The sequence below is a fragment of the Aulonocara sp. 'chitande type north' Nkhata Bay genome, linkage group LG16 (genome assembly GCF_057382095.1).
Source record: "Aulonocara sp. 'chitande type north' Nkhata Bay isolate Kocher_YH1m ecotype deep benthic linkage group LG16, A_spYH_male_GT1.1, whole genome shotgun sequence".
Taxonomy (NCBI): domain Eukaryota; kingdom Metazoa; phylum Chordata; class Actinopteri; order Cichliformes; family Cichlidae; genus Aulonocara; species Aulonocara sp. 'chitande type north' Nkhata Bay.
Window position 1 is genome coordinate 15,784,549 of NC_141359.1, and position 20,756 is coordinate 15,805,304.

A 20,756-nucleotide genomic window follows, 5' to 3' on the forward strand; every position below is an offset into this window, starting at 1 on the left:
GTTCACAGCACCTATTTATGTTGAATGTTATCTCAGGCTGTTGGGTGGCCTCCTGTGATGCACACAGCACCTCCTCTCCACCACCCGTTTGAACTCTTCATGGATTTTTATGCCACAACGTTATCTTTTGCTTACTATCTATCTCATAGATCCTTTTTTTATCCCGTTTGTTGTCATAGTTTCCCCGTGCTCCTCTTTCCCCTCACCCCTCACCTGATGGGGTGGCTGCCCCTCCCTGAACTTGGTTCTGCCGGAGGTCGGTTGCTCTTAAAGGAGAGTCCTCCCCGTGGCCTTTAGCTTACAGTATAAAGCTTTTATCAGCATAAATAAAACTCTAGCCAAGAGAACAGATGTCATTTTAAAGGTAAACTGTAAACTTTTTGTATTACACAATGAACTAATTAAATTTCCCATTCCATGTTGCAGTAAATAATGTAATAAATATATTCATAAATTATATTTAAAAGCAAACGAATAAACAAAGGAAAAGAGAGATGGGCAGATTGTATATCTGGGAGCTTCACACTACCCGTGCTATCACATGGTCAGTACCTCATAACATTGCTACCTTTAACATGTAGGCCTCCATGTGCTGATATACTGATGAGAGCGTGAGCCTCGTGGGCTTCCATCCCCTGATGAGCGCGTGTCAGCCAAAAGTCTAATATAGGATAATGCCATTAGCTCTGCTTCCAAGCCTGACAGGGGACACATGCCAAAGTATCAAAGAGCAGCCAGCTCACTCAGGCCAAATGGACTGCTTTTATTTACATAAGAGCCCTGGACACTATCAGCCGGCATGTGTGACCCTCAGTGAACACAGAGATTAGAAACTGTCAGTAGAAAAAGGCAAACGTGAGGCTTTTTTTTAATTTACTGCACTATTTTCCATACTGTAACTATGCTGTGGGCAGATTTGCAAGCCCAACAGAAACACAGGGTCTTTGGTTTTTGGACACTGGACAGAAATTCACCAGAACAAATGAGGGAGAATCCATGATTATTGTTTGAATTTCTTAATATTTCTGCAGGCTTTACTGGCGCTGTTTTTATTGTGGTGGTGTCACTCACTCTTCTTCCTCCTCTTTCGTTCCGCCTCGTCTTTTCTCTACCTTCACTACCAAGCTTTCCTTCTTACACAACAACAGCTGAAAAGAAAACAAGCAACCACCACAAGAAGAAGAAAAAAAAGTAAACATACTGACAATCTGAGACGTTTTAAGAGCCTGGGCTAAATTTCAAAATGAATAATAAATTAAAAACATTAGCTTTGGAGTGATTAAAAAGTGTGGGTGGGAGGCACAGAGGCCAAAAATGTAAGCGGCAGAGTTCAATAAAAGTGGCTTAAAGGACAACAAAAAAAAGAAAGAGAAAGACAAGTTCAGAGAGTTACACAGAGTGGAAAGCAGTGGGTTTAAATACGAGTACAATGGTAGCTGTAATTCTCAGTGTGAGGCTTCCTGAGAAAAACAAGAGGCTTTGCAAATAAATCTAACCACTACCAGCGATGAAAAACAACTGAATATAACACAAGACTGAGATCAATTCAGTGGCTGCTGGCAGCTGCAGATGATAAGTGTTACTGTGCTTATCAAAATCATTAATGATGCAATTTTTTCCATTCACCCGTTTGATCGGTTTGCACCTACACGTCCTGAGTGGAAGTGCCGTCTGAATGGCAGGGGTTTGGTTTGATTCAAGTCACGTGCATCCGACGGGATTTTCATACTGTTTACTCCACCTTGCAGACCTCCAACAGCACAAGTAATTTGTCACATTTAGCACATTTATCTCTCCTATTTGGTCACAAAGTGCAACAAATAATGAAGTCAACTGTTTTATCTATTTATTTAGTTGCTGCAGTATCTGTGTCACTGATCATAGGTTAGGTTATAGGCAAATATTTTATCCTGAGTGGAAATGTATTTTGAATGGTGGGGGTCAAGAGTTTAGGGTTTGGGATTCTGTGATTGTTGATATTCTGAGAGACAAGCAACATTTCAGAAAGTAGAAAATGTGAAAACGTTACCTTTTAATCCAACTCTCATACATTAATTATCACATTAAGCTTGGCTTTAGGTAGAAAAGTATGTAGAAATTCTAGCCATAGGAGTGCACACCCACACCTTATAAGGATCGTGGGTGCTGGTCCTAACCGTGACCCAGAGGCTATCACAATATGTCATTTCTATTTTTTGGCTTTTTTTTCTCATTCATTCATTTATGAGGTGTGATTGTGCGTCTGACTTATTGTTTTGGAGCTAGGGCTTGTTGGTGTTTTTGTCTTTGACGTCAGAGGGTTCGAAGGATGAAACTATTTCATTTCACTTGTTCTGCCTCTCATTTACAAATAATCCTCCAAAGAGTCTGATTTCATCACCAACAGGTCCCATCCTGCTTAAGCTCCCCACACTGCTACTAGTGATCTCTATCGAGACCTGCACATGCCGACATCTCACCATCTCACCTAAGACTTACATGCAAGAACACACAATCTATGACCAGTTTCTTAATCTCTAAATGCATTCTGCCTCAATTATACTTCATTTGATGCAGGAGATAATGTTACTGAGCCATGCATTTTTTTCTTTCTTGTTAACCTTACTCACTCACTTGGTGGCGTGCCTGAGATAAGACACTCCCGTTAGGACGACAGCAGAATGTCTTTTAGGAATATAGCATTACACTGAGTTGTATTTCTGAGAGAGTTCAACTTTTCCACAACTCTGTTAGCCAAAAAATAACTAAATATTAGTCTTACTAACAGAGTGTAATGACTACAAGTCATTTAAATGATACATTTAGGGTCTGAGTCAATGTTATTGAAGACCAGAAACAAACTTTTCTCTCAATTCTTTAATCCAACTTTTTTTTTTTTTTGCACCGAATACTCAGTTTTGCCTTCTACCAAAATACAGATTTAGGGTGGGGTTGGTGGAGTTGTCTTCCATCAACTCAGCACTAAGTAGTTTTGAAAGGCTTGATATAGTGTTTCAGCAATTCAGCCCTTCAAGCCCTCCTTTGTCATCATTTCATAATGCACTGAGTGTTTTAAACAGATGACAGATACATGCCAGTTTAGCCCTCACACTTATGCTCTGGTCCCAGATCCAGATGTTTCTGTAATAAGTGCATCGTGTGGTTCGACATTGTCCTGCTGAGATAAGCAAGACCAGGAGTTTCAATCTTATGAGATCTAAGTCATCGTTGTCAACAGTTTGAGGGTTAAATGCAGAACTGTTACACAATGACAGTGACACTGTAAGCACCTTTTAAAACAATATATATATATATATATATGTTTGTATGCTCCTATATTATAGTAGCTGCTATGAGTTTGAATAATTCGGTTTATTCATTTCTTTTAGGATAAAAAAAAATCTAACTTGCAAATTTATGACAGCTGCAGCTCATATCAGCAGTAAAGCTTTGTGCAGGGTAATCTACTTTATAATATATGTAGAGCAAATGTGCAATTATATTTAGGTATTTAGATTTTAATTGAGGCATCGTGCAGAAAGACTGCAGATGATATGCTGGGTGTATCCTAGGTAAAGCTCCACTGTGTGAAAACACTCCATACTTGCTTAATTTAATAGTATTTCAATCTAAATGTACTCAAAGCACCAAACTGGAGCAGACAGCGATGTTCATCATTAACACACTGTTCCCTCAGTTTTTATTTCAGCTGTCTTCCTTGTAAAAACCCTAAAACTGTGTCAATGTCAAGTGGTGAAAATAACTTGGGTGTGTGCGTGCGTGTGTGTGTGTGTGTGTGTGTGTGTGTGTGTGTGTGTGTGTGTGTGTGTGTGTGTGTGTGTGTGTGTGTTTGTGTCACTGTATCACGTAAACATCCTGCAACAGACTGATAAATGCTAATCTATTTTATGCAATTATTACAGGCTGGTTTCACAATAGCCTTTTATTCTGAAGAATGTCTTTAAGTGAGTGTCTTTACAATGCATCACATGTAAATAGCTTAGACTGTCATTAAAATCATGGATTTAGCCTTCAGAAAGTCAGATCGTTATCATCCGCATCCTAAATTCATCTGCGGTGCATTGTGTGATAAGGTGTGTGATAGTTAAAGCAGTTAATAAAGAGGCGATAAGATGGGCTGTTACATCTTTCTGCTATGGAGACAAGGATCAAATGTAATGTCTTTTTGATAAGGAGAGGGTCATGACACATTTACCAATTTACTGCTTCTCTGGCCAACTGTCAGAGCTCTTGGAAAACTGTAAAATGACTTGTTTTTATAACAGCTGATTTTATTTTAGCAGACGTAAGTATTTCTCCTTCTTTTTTTAATCTCACCCTTTAATGCGTGCTCTGAGAGTGTCAGAAAGAGTTCTGTTTGTCCCGCGTAATCTTTGATAGTGGGACAACCTCATGTTTTGATGATAAGCCACTATCAAATTCCACATTATTACTCTGTTCTAGACATAACAAATACATACTGGAGGCCAAGGACGAGATTGCAGAGCAAAAATGAGGACACACCCAGAGAAATAGAAGAGTAGGACACGACAACAAACACACCTATAAACAATGTGTCCAGCTCAAAGACGTAAACACACACAAACAGAGGCTAACGTGTAATTCAAAGCCAGCCTAAACTCTGCAAATCAAGACAGATGACAAACACTGACTGGTAGTCCCGTCCATGTGAAACACACACCGAAGGGTGGCTGGGGTAAGCCGGGAGCCTCTGGTCACCGTTTAATTCTACTTTTTAAAGATGATCGCTGCATCATGTGGGTTTTTATTTTTGTCTCACCTGGATTGTAAGGCTTGTTTAAAAGTGTGGACGCGTGCTCAAAATGTCAGAGCAACGAATGTTTAGAAGATGGACCAAAAGAAGGAACCTCCTGCCTCCCACCTTCACACACACACACACACACACACACACACACACACACACACACACACACACACACACACACACACACACACACACACACACACACACAGTTAATCCCATTGTGATAAGTGTTACAGGAAACAGGGCAGTAAACACCACAGCCCCAGCACTCACTCACTCACTCACACATACACACACACACGCACACGTTGAGATTTTAAACAAAGGCAAAAAGTTGTTAAAAAGTTACAGAGTGAGCCAAGCAGCGGGATAAGCTGCTCAGTCCTCCGTACGCGTATGAAAGCATTAGCAGGAAATCCTCCTGACCTCTAAGACTGCCGTCGTAGAGACGCTTATAGAAGAGAAGCCAAACTTACACAGACTTGCGAGTCTCTCCTGTAACTGCCTGTCCGATATCTCTCTTTACCGTTATGATATGTGTCTGCTAATGAAGGTTTCTGCCTTCAACATGCAAAACCAGCCAGAGAGAGAGAGAGAGCAAGAGGGAGGAAGAGAAAAAGTGACCTATGAGGGCATTATTAGCAATGATAACAGGGGAGAAAGAGAGAGGCGTCACCTATAGGGAAATATCCACAGATACGGCTGTTCTTCCCGTTTGACATCCAGTTTTATAGCAGGGCTATCAAGCTATTGGTTAATGCTTGGCTCTGCAGCACAGATAAAAGAAGGCAAGCAGGCAGGAGGAGGAGGAGGAGTAGGAAGAGGAGGGGGCAAAATTAAAAGCCCTGTCGTCAAAGATGTTCAGAATGTACACACACGTATATGCAGGGAGGCATGAACACGGCATGTGACGCAAAGACTGCCTGAACATTACCCACAGAGAGAAGCGAGCCACTCCCCCCAAAAAGCCAGTTTGGTTCGGTTCAAGTGGATTGATGTGGATCTGATCCTGTGGATCCACCGACTCGGATTTTAAACGTCTGAACTGTTTGACTTCATGGTGTTACTTTTGTCCTGTCTCCCTCGCCCTCAGCCTGTCTCGGCAGATGGCCGCCCCTCCCTGAGTCTGGTTTTCTTTCTAATGTTGTAGGGTCTTTACCTTACAATAGAAAGTGCCTTGAAGTGACATATTGTAGTCAAAGTTGTGTTTCCTTAAAGAACTTCTGAGATTCTGATTTGGGTAAAGTAACATTGTTCCAACACAGAGGTACACCGGCCGAGGTTGCTGCCAATGTGACAACTAATCTATGACGACCTTACCCTAACCCTAATCCGAGGCCCTCAGAGTGTCTTTTATGTTTTAAATTGTTAGAGAAAAACTTTTCCCTTTCCCCAAAATATAGGGTTACTTATCTTTCTGATACTCTCGAGTCCTTAGTCACACTTTGAGGCAACTGTTGTTGTGGATTGTTGCTATAAAAAATAAAACTGAGCTGAATTAGTTCACGCCTTTAAAAAAAAATGAAATAAATCAATGACTAGAATTGTTGCCAATTTATTCAAAGTATTTATTTATTTATCGTTGATCAATGAACAGATCATTTTAGCTCAAGTTATCAGCTTACATTCTGAATGTCTGTGGAATTAATGAAACTACAGGGATGCAGTGAATCTGGGATTGTAACCCGGCACTGACACTAAATAGAACACATCTTTCACGTCATTTCTTCCCCCTCTTTGTTTGAAGGAAATTGAAAAATCTTTCATTTAAAAAGTAACCAAACTGTATTAAAGTCTTCTGGCTCTTTGTTACACAGTTTTAAAAATAATTTAGTGAGCTCAAAATTTATGCAACACAGCAGATAAATATCAGCCAGTGATGGTGGGAAATGTCGATGTCAATATCAATCAGTTAGACCAGTATCCCAGCTGAAACTACCAACAGACAGTGCTGCAGAAATGTATTCAGATCCATGTGGCCAGATATTTATTTATTAATCAATCTGGTTCCTGGATGTCTGCAGAAATAATTAAATTAGAGCTAGACCTATTGTGAAGCATGGATTATAAATACCCATAGAGACTTTTTATTTACCTATTACTTATTTTTTGTGGTTTGTTATTTTCTACTTTGCTCCCTGGAGACAAAAGAAAATGTTCATGTTGAAAAAGTAACAGAATTTTTTTGTAGATTTTCAGCTCTTTATTAAAGAGTTTTGGATTATTTGGCCGAAATAAAAGTTGATGTAACACAACAGCTAAATATCGACTACAGATATCAGTAAATATTATCTTATTTATCAGTAAACATGGCTAGTGTTTTCTTCACTGATGTATCAGTGCATCCCTAAATGACGGCACCGGCATTAGGAAGTCAATCTGTTAATTTTGCATCACTTTTACTGACACTAATAATTAATACGTGAGACAATGCAAAGGAATAAAAAATACACTGAGGGGGAAGTTAAAAAAGTGTCACTTTCTAAATGTGTTTTTGAAAGTCTGAAAGCAACATGAGGAACTACATGAACATTTTTATGTGGCTGATTATGAGGAATGATTGCTGTTCGGGAAGGTTACATTAGTGCAGAATTTGCTGTTTATGGCCATCAGATGTGTTACTGTGATGTGGAGAGCATTGGTGTGAGGGGGGAGGCGGGCGGGACGGACCTTTAAGAGAAACACAACTATTTTGAAGCTCTGAGGTGGTTCCACGCACTCAGACACACGCAAACTCACATCCGCGCAGACGGAGTGAAGAAAGCAAGCAGAGTGAGGGGGCGAGACGATGGCCCTTCTGGCAAACATTTTTGGCTCTCTCGTAAACATCTCATTCGATAACGCGAGGATGAAGAGCGAGCATTTACTGCCTCGCCCTTCCATTTGGGAGGATGCGCACGCTCTTCCGCGTAAAGACAGACGCGGAGCCACACAAACCACAGCCAGCGTGCTACACAGACTCTGCTTTAACACATCCAGGGACCACACACTGACTCAGAGCACAGCCACTCACAGCGGGGACGAATGCGGTGCACGAGACGCAAACACATGCGCGTGCTCATCCAAAACGACGATGCTGGACACAACCAGGTTCTTGTAACAGTGAGGAGGTGTAGATTCAAACTACACTACATCATAAAAAAAAAGTTACTGTTACTTTGCCCGCAGAGGAGAGAAGTAGCTGGAGGGAAATGGTAAAATTTTACTGTGACATCCACACACACACTGATGCCAAACCATTCACCACAGCTCACGCAGGCCTCACCAGAATGAGAATAACTGTAGGTATTACTTTAGGGGATGGGGGGTTCCTCAGGCTTTAAGAGCTTCATTTATGATCACCAGGTCAGTGAGACCATTATGAAACAGGCTGAATGGGAGATATAACAGTGTATATGTGAGCGCACAGAGCAGCAGTGACGCCCATAGCATCATCATCAGCGCCCACACACATTTTCTAATCTAATCTACGGTTCAATAGCACACCTATAATATATGTGAACAGATAGTCGGGTTCATGGAGAAAGAGAGTCCCTGAAATATTTCCAGTGGACCATTTAAGGGTAGATGAAACCTCAGTTTCTTATAGCTGGATAACTCCTGAAAGCCCAAAGTATATCCAGATATTAAAGTTAAGAGAAATAAAGACTTCTCAATAAATGAAAGAATGGCTATTTTTAGGTGTTCGGGCCAAGCTTTAAAAAGCATCACCATCAGGTTTTTATTTTTATTTTTTAAATATACAAAAACAGAGTTAGAGTTCCACACTATCTCCTCCTCTCTCTTCAACTTTTTGAACCTGTGAGTAAACTCTGAGCAGACAGGCAGCCCCAGAAAGCGGCCATCACTGCAGCCGAAACGAATTCATTTTTCCTCGCGGTTGGCTAAAATATATAAATAAATATATAAAATCCTGCATCCCCCCCCCCCCTTTCCCCCTTTCACATACACATATTTTAAAGGAGCTCTGCTGTCTTGAGAGAATGAGAAAAGGTGGACACTGAGGTGCAGCTTGCGCGCACCTTGCTGTCGGCAGTTTTCGTTATTTCATAATTAGAAACTGCAACTCATAAAATGTAAATATTCTAAATATTAATATTAATATTAGTTAGCTTGACCAACCAAAACAACAAAATAAGAAAACGTAGATCACACACACACACACACACACATATGTATGTGTGTGTGTGTGTGTGTGTGTGTGTGTGTGTGTGTGTGTGTGTGTGTGTGTGTGTATACATATATATATTAAAAAAGAAAACCTGACGTGTGTGCGAAGGGAAGCTGGCACTTCACGCGAGTCAAACTCCATGAGAAAAACACTCTAAACACGAGCGCTGCTTTGGATTCTTGGTGGTTTGGAGACGAAGAAGGAACTGAGTCAGCCTGCAGTTTCTTAAAGGTCAGAGAGGACGGACAGACTCCAGCATGAGGAACCTCGGCTTTTACGCACAGAGCCGAAATAAAAGGAATCACTTTAAAATCAAGCGAGGGGAAAGGGGGACAGAGCACTGCCTTTCTTTTAGATATGAACTTTGCTTTATTAACAACACATACACAACACTGTTAACTGTGACGTGGAAACAGAAGAAGTGTGGCTTTGTCTTGGGGGGGAAAAGCTTTTTTAAAAGCGTTTGTGTTTAGCAGGACAAACTATTGCTCCTGACATGACGGTCTGCAGAGGGACTGTTTCTCATTTGGAGCCAAACGCATTTGGCTCTGGTTTCTTCTGATTACGTGCAGCAGACATGGAGGCCTTTTACTCCCAAACCTCTTCCTATATCTGAATACTTGAATCTGAATCCCCCCCAATATTTTACAGACCTCTAAAGCAGCAGGTAACTTTTAGATTCTGAGTGTGCGATGTGTCGCAGAGGTTAGAAGGCCCCTGTAGCAGCAGGAAACACTTGGACGCTGTCGTACACCTCTCTGCTCCCCTCGCTATGTTTTATTCATCACTCGTCCCGTTTTCTGGTGAATATGTGTCTCTCTGCAAACGAAACAGTGTAAAACTAACGAGGGGTGGTGGTAAGGGGTTATTTAAGCTCAGCACGTGTTAATTTGTAACACCTCTCAAAGTAATTCGTCATGAATTATATTTTTTAGAGGTTAAAAAGTTACAAAGTGAAGAAATCCTGTGACGCATTCTATTTTCCTTCTCTCTAGTTTACTGAAAATATAACTTCATTTTTTGTCTGTGTATTTTAAACCTGAGCACACTTAAACACACACACACACACACACACACACACACACACACACACAGGGGTGAGTTATCCTGATCCTTTACTTTAAAAATAAAATTAAACATTGCGTTATTTTCACGCTGTTTGTGTTTTTATCAAAGCGCCAATTAATTAATTAATAAAGGGAAGATGTGAACTAAAGGCAAACATTTTTTTTTTAATATCTAAATATGTTTGAAGAATAGCTCGGTCAAAAATGAAAATATAAAATAATAGTACGTAATTTTATAGACATATATAATATTTCTCTATGGATAATATTTCAAACACTTCTTATGAAAGTGACCTCCCGTCAAACACGAAGACTAATTAGGAGAAATAACCCGTATGTAATTAGAAAGCAGAGCGTTTTTCTACATTAAGGAAATTATAGGAAGCCGTGAGCTGTAATTTTCGACACTTTTTGAGGCAGAAATATGATTTTCACTCTCTAATTTTATTTACTTATTATACTTACTTCTACTTAATTATTACTATAAATACTGTTAAAGATAACGTAATGCCAATAGCCTTGAGTATGCAATAATTAGTACATTATTAGTCCTTAAATGGAATGATTACAAGTACAACTTTTACTAATTATCATAGCTATTTTTATTATGTTATTATGAATCACTCACTTTTCGCAAGGAAGCATAAAATCAAAGTCCCTGGAGTTTCCTGTCGGCTGGTTGGATTGTGTAGCATTTGTTTGGACTTTGCAGAGAAATCTCTACATGATCTTACAGTCTTCAGTACAGACTTGCTGCTGACAGTCCGTGTGTGTGTGTGTGTGTGTGTGTGTGTGTGTGTGTGTGTGTGTGTGTGTGTGTGTGTGTGTGTGTGTGTGTGTGTGTACTCACTGTTTACGACGTGTCTGTAGCGCTGCTGCCCGCTGAGGAGGCTTTGTCCATTGATCAGGAGTATTGAATCCAGGGCTGGGCTTTGATTCGACTCCTGGGTCACGCGGGTCCTGTGCTGCTGGGTCTGGAGTCGAGACCGCGCAGGAGATCCACAGAGAAGAAAAGTTGATTTATTGGTAGTGAAGGCTGAAGGGTTTGAGTGTGTGTGTGTGTGTGTGTGTGGATAGCGCCCAAAGCAGCGGAGCGAGCGGAGATGAGAAGGAAAGAAAAGGGAGAGTTTGTGGACAGCAGCGCACACACGTAAATGTGTTCGGCTCTTTTTGTAAATCTTCGTCCCCTCTTTAAAGCGTCTGCCCGCCTTTTAGCTCAAAAGGAGTCTCTGTGGCACAAGTGTGCTCTCCTCTAAACTCATGGCATCATCCTCGGAAGAGAGAGAGAGAAAATGTTCACAAACAGCGCGACGCACCGCGAAAAAAACGCTATACAGTCCGGGCAAAGAAAAGCAATCTGACCGAAAAGCAAGAAAAGAAAACAACCAGCGAAGTTCGAGTTGCGGTGTCACAGCGGGGTTTAACAACGCAGAGGACCGGTTTCTAATCAGTGTATGTCACTTTCAATCTTTCCTGTGCCAACGGGCGCGCTGACTTGTAAGAGGGAGGAGAGAAGGGAGGAGAGACAAAAGCGGAGGGAAGCCAGGGAGGGTGGAGAGGGGGCGTCAAAAGCGGCTAATCTAACCCATGAACGCGTTTTGTGGGCCGGATCTCTCTCACAGGACATACAGCTCTTCTTCTTCTTCTTCCTCCTTCATATTTGAAGTATTTGGAGATTCAGATGATCTCTCCTTGCAAAGAGGAGCAGCTGAGTTTTCCTGACTCATATCTCCCTCAGATCTCTGTGCCATAACAAGCGCACACCTATCAGAGCGACCTTGACGCGTGCGCTCTGCTGTCACCTTTTCTTCGATTAGAATGATTGTGCCTCACGCAGCAGTAACTTATCGCGCTGCTATCAGCGCCGCAGCTTTCCTCTAATACCCTCAGGCATGTCAGTATCATCCGAGCTGAAGTCCATGTGCTGATACATGTTAATAAGTAGCCTAATAATAAGTCAAGGATGAGCTCTCTCCCTCTCTCTCTGTTCTTATTAGATGGCTCAATAGAACAGCAGTGGGCAGTGCTGTGGGATCCCTGTTAATGATAAACCTGCGACTTGACAGACAGATGCCACTGCGCCCTGTCTAATAGATAAGGGAGCCAGCTAGGGTCAAATGGCCTAAAGGCTTTTTTTTAACCCTTGTTTTGAAAATATCGTTGTCACGAAGTCACGCAAGACAGAAAAAATGTGGAACAAATGTAGGTGAGAATGAGATTTGTTTTTTGTTTGTTTTAGCTGTGCTGAAGTTCTGCGTGAAAACCTTCAAGATTGTATTTCTGATGTTTATATTAATGCTGTTTTTGAACTATTTTAAAGGCACTACTGTTTCTGCTCTCCGCGTCCTATCCGGCCTGCGTGCGCGCACATTTGCATGCAGCCTCACTGTAAACTGCAAACATGTCGAGGCTCTCGCGCACATTGTTGCAAGCCCATTCGAACTGAGAGAAATGAAGCCATCGGTTTACAACATCTGCAACAGGAACGCACTGCTGGCTGCAGCTTTTTCATGGAGCAAGTAACCGTGCGGCACCGGTGAGGAGAAGAAGTGGGTGAGGAGAAGGGGAGGCGGGGTCACGCATTTACTGCTCTCTCTCACTCTCGGCCTATGGGTTCAGTACTGGGGGAGGCAGCGGGGTCCAACAACAACACGAAAAAAACAGACATAAAGTGTGCGCAAGCAGTACGCCTGCCTGCTGGGGAAAGGAGACGGCACGGGCCTGCATACTGGAGATCTGTTAGTAACAGGTAAAAAGTGGCGCGTGACCACAGATTTATAGCGAAGATCAATCGTGGAAAAGACACTAAACCCCACAGGGCTTCATTAAGAGAGAGACGCCGGTTGGTTCTTCCCCACTCTCCATCAAGAGGGCGATTATCTTTAACACTCTCCCAAAAACCATAAAACAACAACAGACACATCCTTTCACTCACCTTTCCTCCGAGACCTCGACGGGAACGTGAAGACACCTGGCAGCACCGCCAGCTCCAGCCGACGCGCAGCGAGAATTAAGCGGGACCAGAGAAGCGAAGCGAGAATTAAGTGGCAGAGAGCCAGTCCGCTTCTCGGCGCTCATTCGTCAATAATATTAAATATGATAATGACAGTGATGTCTGCGCTCGCGATGGGGGGGAGTAGCCGGCAACAGCGTGGGACTGCAAGAAATGCAGGCCTCTTAGAGGCGATATGACAAAACGTGTGTGCATAAAAGCGAGAGCGATAAGAGCTTATTGAACATTTCATGAAATGTCAGACGGTTGTTGAAAACGAGCACATTTGTTGGTTTATACTGGGTGTGCTGGATTCTCGCAGAGCTCGTTAGACGTTCAAAACAGGAGCGTTAAAGTCCGTTTAAAGCTTTGTTTCTTACCAGACATGCAGGCTGCTGGATGCAGAGTGAGCGCGGTTTTGGATAATAACGCGCTCCAAACTTTCCCCTCAATACCAAAAAAAACGCATGCGCCCTGAGCTATTATCTTTATTTATGTCAGAATGTTATTTTGAAATTAATTAAAGTCTTGGATACACGACGAACTTCGTCTGAATTTCTCTTCGTTTTTCGATTTTTATTCCCCTTTGTCAGCTATTTTTTGTTTTTGTTTTTTTAATCGCTGATGTGAGCAGTGTCGTGTTCGCAGTTTTTTAAAAATCCATCCTTTGAACCAGGCTGTTCAAAGGAAAGTTGCATAAAACAAAATATAATGTGTAATCACTGCAGATGTGGAACAAGGATCACCAGAATAGAGTCAGAGTTCTCCGCGTATCTAAATATTTAAAGTACTTCGTTTGGCTCAAGAAAAAAACAAAACAGATATAATGGGTCCTTATTGTGTAGTTAAATTCCGAGTTTTTTTCCGCAGTTAAACGGGGCCCGAGCGTGTTGTGTTTACCCAAAGAACTGTCCCGTTAATAAGCCGCATCATGTGGCTTTCACCTCCTCATGCGAAGACACCGGGCTGGAGCAGGCGCTCTGAATTATTAAAGGCCGTGGGGACAGAGACTCTCCGCTGCATCACTCACTCAGATTCTTCCCTCTATCTGTTTTCCACTTCTCGGGGAACTGGGAATCTAGGAACGAAGCCAAACAAGCGCAAAAAATAAAATAAAAAAATATGTGGAATAGTATGAAAAATTGATCCCTGAAATATTCCTGATGGAAACGAATTCAAGGGACTGGAGTGAATAATTGATTCCGCAGATCGAAAAGCTCAAGAAGAACGCGAGTGATTAGAGACTAATGTGCTGCAGGTATCATTACTGAGCGAGAGCGCATCTGTCGGGCAGGTAAAGGCCCCGAGGATCCCCACACCCACCCCAAAATAAATAAATAAATAAATATATGCATTTTCCTTGTTTCACATCTAGGGAGCAGAGCAATTTATAGAAAGTGATCTTGTGATTTTAAACAGAGCAGACCTCCGGCACAAAACTCATTTCAAATTCAAGAAGTCAGCGGAATCATTTGGAGAAGAATGCGTCTGGCTTGGATCAGGCGAAAATGACGCATTAATAAATAAGCGCGGTTTGTTTCAGCCTCGAGTTTACACAGTGGAAGCTTATAGGCGCAGGAGCATGTCCGCTGTGGGGACAGTGGGGTTAGCAAGGGCCTTGCACCAGAGCGTCATTAATCTCACAGTGTCCGGTGCCACCTGATGAGCGCGCACAAAGAGCCGCTGATGGAATGTATCGGCGGACAGTTACTCACATTACTGCGGCTTTATACTCCCACTCATCTATATTTGGATTCTAATGTTTTACTGTGTACTTAATATCATTTATTATTTTTATAGCTTTATTCACAGATTATGTTTACACATTTCAAAGAGTAAATATGCTAATATGTGTAATACATGTAGAGATGAAGCTGCCAACAACTATATAAAAACTTCTATACATTGATGAATCAATATTCATGATGAAATAATACACATATGATTTAATGAGCACTTCTACTTTAGGTACTTGCAGTATATTTATATATTTGAAGCCTGTAGCGTTCCATTATTATGGAGCTTAAGCAGGATGATGGTTTTGCTTGAGAAAATTGTTCAATCAAAATTGAACAATCACTTTGTAAAACAAATACTCAATATAAAGCCCACTGCCTTCCAGTTCTTGGCATTGTATTTATTCCTTATCAAATGTTTTGTTATTGGCCCCCACCCGTGTCACCCCATTTCAAAATATTCTGGAAACGCCCCTGCGCAACCAAATACAAAGCCGTTTCTTGCCCTTAATCTCAGTGACAGCATCTAAGTGCTCCTCTGAGCTGTTTTGCTTAGACGTAGTCATATTTCTGTGTTTGATCACGAGTGCATGTTTCACATCGCTCTTCGTGCACCACTCAGGCTGTGCCGTGCATTTGCCATCTGGTTCCGTATGGCTTTCCAGCCGCCTGTTGTCACCTTGTTAAGTGCGGGCCAGAGGGGAGCGGAGGCGTCATTTGTGCGAACAGCGCAGCTGTGTGGCGAAGAAGAAAAGAGACGCAGCAGAGGCTCGAGTCCTGATGGGAAGCCGTCAGCGGTTATGTGTCGCGGTTGAGTCGTGAGATGGATTTCAGCTAGTTTAGAAACGCTTAAAAAAATTGTTAGAACTAAGCGCCAAACACTGACTGGATACTGACTTTTTTTTCTTTCTGAAAAACAAATAAATCTGAAATAGTTTTAAATTCTTTTTTTTTCTTTTGAAATAAAGATTTGCTTTAATTGTTTAAAAAAAACCGTTTGCAAGACAAACACTAATATTTAAATGTAACTGTCTGATCCTTAATAGAAAGTACTGCCATAATGACAAATTAGGATCAATACACACAAAAGCAACACGGAGTACGAACTGACTGACAGCATGACGCTGATCACCTATCAGGCTGTCGTACATTCTTTTCTTAAAAACATAAAACGAATAAATAAAATATAAGTTTTTAGAAAATATATACAAAACATAAGGGAAACTCTTGACTGGAGCTTCTTCTGGACTTCCTGATGAGACCACGTGTTTCTTAACTCCACAGAAAAGATCATTTATTGACGTGAATGGTGAAAGAAGGGTGGAAATAATTCTCTCAGATATAAACTGACCCCAAAATTAAAAAGAGAAGAAAAATTGTGAATTTAAGAGGCAGAAAGGATGTCGGAAATATTAAAGTTAAAATTCCAAAATGCCAGAATTGCTCATTTTATGACAACAAAATCGAACCGGCATAGTATTTAATAATAATAATAATAATAATAATAATAATAATAATAATAATAATAATAATAATAACTGGAACAGTAGTATAAGTAATAATATTGACGATACTAATAATAATAACAATAAGAATAATAATTATTATTCTTATTGTTGTTGTTGTTGTTGTTAATAACAATAATAAAATGTAAAAGTCCAAACTAATATTGCGTCATTAATATCATTTAAAAATATTTATAAACTCGCTTGTTTTGCTGAATGTTATTTGGATTTATTATTATTAGTGGGAATAGTTGTAGTATTAGTATTATTACTACATTGCGGCGTTCTGTTAGGGCCGACTCAAACGTGTTGTAACTTGCGTTTTCCAGTTTTTCCGCTAAATTAAGCGGCCATGTTTCGAATCAGCGCTAATTGAAAACGAAAGTAAGTCAGCCCTAACGAACAACAGGCCTGTGACCCGAAGCAGACCATTAAACAAAAAGCTCCGAGCGAACATAAATACGTTTTTCACAAACACCCATTTCACATTTGTTTGTTTGCGCTTTGCTTGATTGGAGCGAATGAGGGGAAATGAAAGGTACGGGCCTGAAGCTTAAAGCAGGCCACCTCCTCACTGCTCCAACAGTATCCCGTTAAGACACTTAATGAACGGAGTATTTAAGTTTGGGTTGTTTTTGTTTTACTTTTTTTTGACTCTGTCTAATACGTCAGCTCCAAAAATGCTGTGAGATTTAAAGCGTAAAGTATGAGCCAATGAGGCCCAAATGGCTTGTTTTTAAGGATGTATCTCCTTTCCGTCGAGGATTAATTTGTCTTTTACGGCACTTTCAACCCTTTTTTCCAAATTGCTTCCATGCAGAGGTCACGACTCACGAGTCCATTATTGCACCTTCACACCATTTCTCACTGGATCACTGCTTTTACTCTGAAAGCATTAGCACCACAAACACCAGTTTGGAGGGGGGGGGGATTCTTTTAAAATAAAAATACATATATTAAAAAATGCCGACTCTTTAATATTAATAACCAATTAGATAGATAGAACAGCTAGTGTCATATTATATATGTAATATGATTATTTTATACTATATACTGTCATATTATGAACATTATAAAAATGAGAAAAGCTCTAATAACTTCTAAGAATCCTGGGCTGATTAGATCTTATGATGATGGAAAAGTGTTGCAGAAGGATCAGAGGAACAAAATCTTCCTAATAGCAGCTGATTAAGCATAATCACTGCTGTCAATGCTGCTATTTCTACTGAAAGTGGCTAAAATGCTTTTGCACTGACCAGCTTTAGAAAATGACATCCAAACATAGAAACCCTTTGCAGATTTTACCTTTTCCAGTATTATTAAGGAATTCAACAGCAGATTCAACTTTTTATTTTCCTTTGAGGCACACATATCCAAGGAAAATCAAGTCAGAATCATTTAACAGACTTGGCAGTAACAGGTTGACCTTTAGATTACAAAACAAAGTGCAGGAGGTTTGTCGTGGGAGCAAATTGCATCTATCAGCTACACCAGCTATAATGCCCTCATGCCTATCTCGGGGTCTCAGCGTCTGGGCTCCTTGAGCTCCGATATGCAACACAGAGGACTGTTTTCCTTTCGGTAAAAGCCGTGGCCCTCGCTGGCAGCCCCCGCCACCTCTTTTCCTCCCAATAAGTTCTTACCTGAAATCAAATCCGGCTGCTTAACGAGGGGAGAGCGAGTTGGAGGGAGAAAGGCAATTGTGAGCGTCAGCACTCTGCACTATGTCATTGGGCACAAGTATTTGACAGCTGGAATGATCTATAAATACTTCATTAAAGTGTGTACGAGCTCCCTTCTCTTGTGCCTCATGGTCCACTTCTGGTAAGATTTACAAATGATAACATAAACAAAAAAAAGAAAAAGAAATTCAATTCTCATTTGAAAAGAATTGGAGGAGGAGGAGGAGAGGGGGGTTTGATTGGCGCCCATGAGCAACAAAACATGGGGTCTCTGTAATGAGGTTTGGAAAGTGTGTTCAGTGTTTGAGGGGCCAGGGTTTACTTGACCTGCCAGAGGGATTCTCTTCCAAAATGGACAGAGAGCCAGACGCAGAGCTCAGCTGTCCAGGCGTTCACCACCAGCTACACTAAATCTGTTAGGAAATATGGGAAAGAGTACCCGAGCTTCTCTAAGGGCCGCAGACAAATGAGGTGGACTCATCAAAAAAGGTGAGCCTAATTCCTCCTGCAGCTTGGCCCTTAATATTTAGCCTCGGTGAAATAAAAAATTAAGTCCTGTCGCTGCCTTTTTGTTTTCCCCCCACCATGAAATGTATCCCTTGTAGCCCCTAGATTGAGACACCCAACATACAGGACAGCCACGCCAGTAAAACAAAATGCTCTCTGCCTCTAAGATCATTTGTCCTTGCACTCACACTGACTCGTAAAACCACTTTAACTTCAGCTGCGTTTCTGCGTCGCTCTAAGGCTGACACAATCACGCTGGCAAACACTCCCCACGTCAAGCTGTCTGTACTAATAAACAAGGCGGTCGGCCTCGTATTCCTGCGAGCCCCGTGTCCAGAGCGGCCTGATGTGTGCAGGAAATGGATATGCTTTAAAAGTGTCTGCTGGGGCAGAGGAGAGAGTGAAAAATGGAATCAGAGAGAGGTCACAGGTCACACTGCTACCAACTGAAACAACAGGGTTGGGGGTAAAACTGTACATACGAAAAGCCCGCCCACAAAACACGCATACGGGCTCTTACCATGAAGCATGCTGGTCCTCGGAGGCTGCTGGACATGCGTGCTCCACGGTCCCTGTCACAGCTTTCCCACACATCTCGTCTCTGACTCCTCGACCACCAGGACACAGACGAGCAAACAGCCTTGCGGGTAAACAAGGGTGTGTGGGGTATAGTGTAGTGGATGGTTTCACTTTGCAGGTCTCCCCCCTGGGTGGGTGGAGCCACTGCATTCAAAGTAAATGTCAATCATTTACTGTCAGACACCAGCAGAGAAGCTTTTGTCTCTTAGAGTAAATCCCTTTGATTTGTCTAAAGGAAGTCAATGATTGAAAACACGCACCGAAGGAAACCTATACTGGGCCGTCGAGTATTTAGTGTGTGTAAATACGCAAATGTGTGTGTCTGTGTGTGTTCTGTGGGATTCCTGAGCGGCCGTCAGAGCGATCAGCCTGGCTGCGCCGAGTCTGCGGGGTCAGAGGTGACCTCGGTGCTGTGATCTTGTGTTTGTTATTGCTGTGCTGCCCTTGGACGGGTTAACATAGCACACACTGCATCAGCTGGTCTGTGCACTTCCTGTCTCGCTCACACACACACACACACACACACACACACACACACACACACACACACACACACACACACACACACTGCTCAGCCACAAGGCCTGTGAGAGCCGTCTGAGGGTCACTTCCACATGTGTTGATGGGCCCTGAGTGAGCTAATCTAAACTGGTGAAATGTTATCCTACTACAGGGAGGACAGGAGCTCAGCTGGCCCCCACTGCTGCTCTCTTCATCCTCTAATGTGCAGGAGAACATGGAGAGATTTAGTTATGCATGTTACTGTGGTTCAGTGGAATATTTTACCTTGTCACTTTTTTTACATTTTCATTTAAGATATTTTCCAGAAAACACAGGTTTGGATCCATAGTTGCTAGTTTGAGCTAACTGGGACATGGACTGCTTCCTCTTACTCTTTCATTTTAAAATCTTAGATTTTGTTGGTTTGTTGGAACATTTTTACCTTTAATTTCTTTAATGTAACAAAACAAACCCAATATTTTAGTCACCTGTCTGCAGCAGTTCCTGGGCACATGTGGACACCAGCATCTACAGCGTGACCATTACACAGTATTTTGCATTTAACTATAAGCAACAGGTGTGTGATAATGCAGTAAATAAACACACCTCCCAAAAGCCAAATCCTTTTTAAAAGCACCGTGTGTAAATGAAAGGAATTTATCTTTTAATTAGATATCAACATCAGTTTATTTGTTTTATTGTTTATTTTTATTTGATTTTTTTTTTAAATGTGTTTTTCCTGAATTAATTCTCTGAAGTGTAATTAGGCGATTTTACCATAAACCCATATTTTGGAGGGGAGGGTTTTTTGCGTGTAAATGTGGACGCGTGTCCGCTGACATGATTTTTTTCATTGCTCCCTCACTTCCAAAACTTGGCAGAACAATTTACTAAAAACTAAAATTACATATTACTAGTTATGCAGGTTAAGAGGCAGGGTTAGGGCTGGGCAACTAGCAAATGACATGCAGGAAATAAAAACATTTATTAAGAAATATTTAACTTCACTTTAAAAATGTGTTGTCAATGCCTGACTTTTTTTTTTTAGGATAAAAGTATTTAAATGCCTGACATTATTTTAAATAAATACATCTGAAATTCACTGTTTGCATGTTGCTACCTGGAATTATATTTGTTCCATTCTTTGTGCAGCTTTAATTCACACCAGCAAAACACTCCTGGTGTCCTTTTTCTGTCCCTGACTTCCTGCCATGCTTACCTGAGTTATGCAGCTCGAAGCGGCTTCAGTAA

General features: G+C 41.4%; 1 protein-coding gene across 2 annotated transcripts in view; it reads right to left on the reverse strand.

Annotated features, from left to right (window-relative positions):
* satb2 (SATB homeobox 2) overlaps positions 1–11,484 on the reverse strand; it is a 50,605-nt gene extending 39,121 nt beyond the window's left edge. For both annotated transcript variants that reach the window (XM_086266759.1, XM_086266758.1), the window contains exon 1: positions 10,854–11,484. The gene's annotated coding sequence lies outside the window, so the exon portion shown is untranslated. The remainder of the gene's footprint in view (positions 1–10,853) is intronic.
* Positions 11,485–20,756: the final 9,272 nt, after the last annotated feature.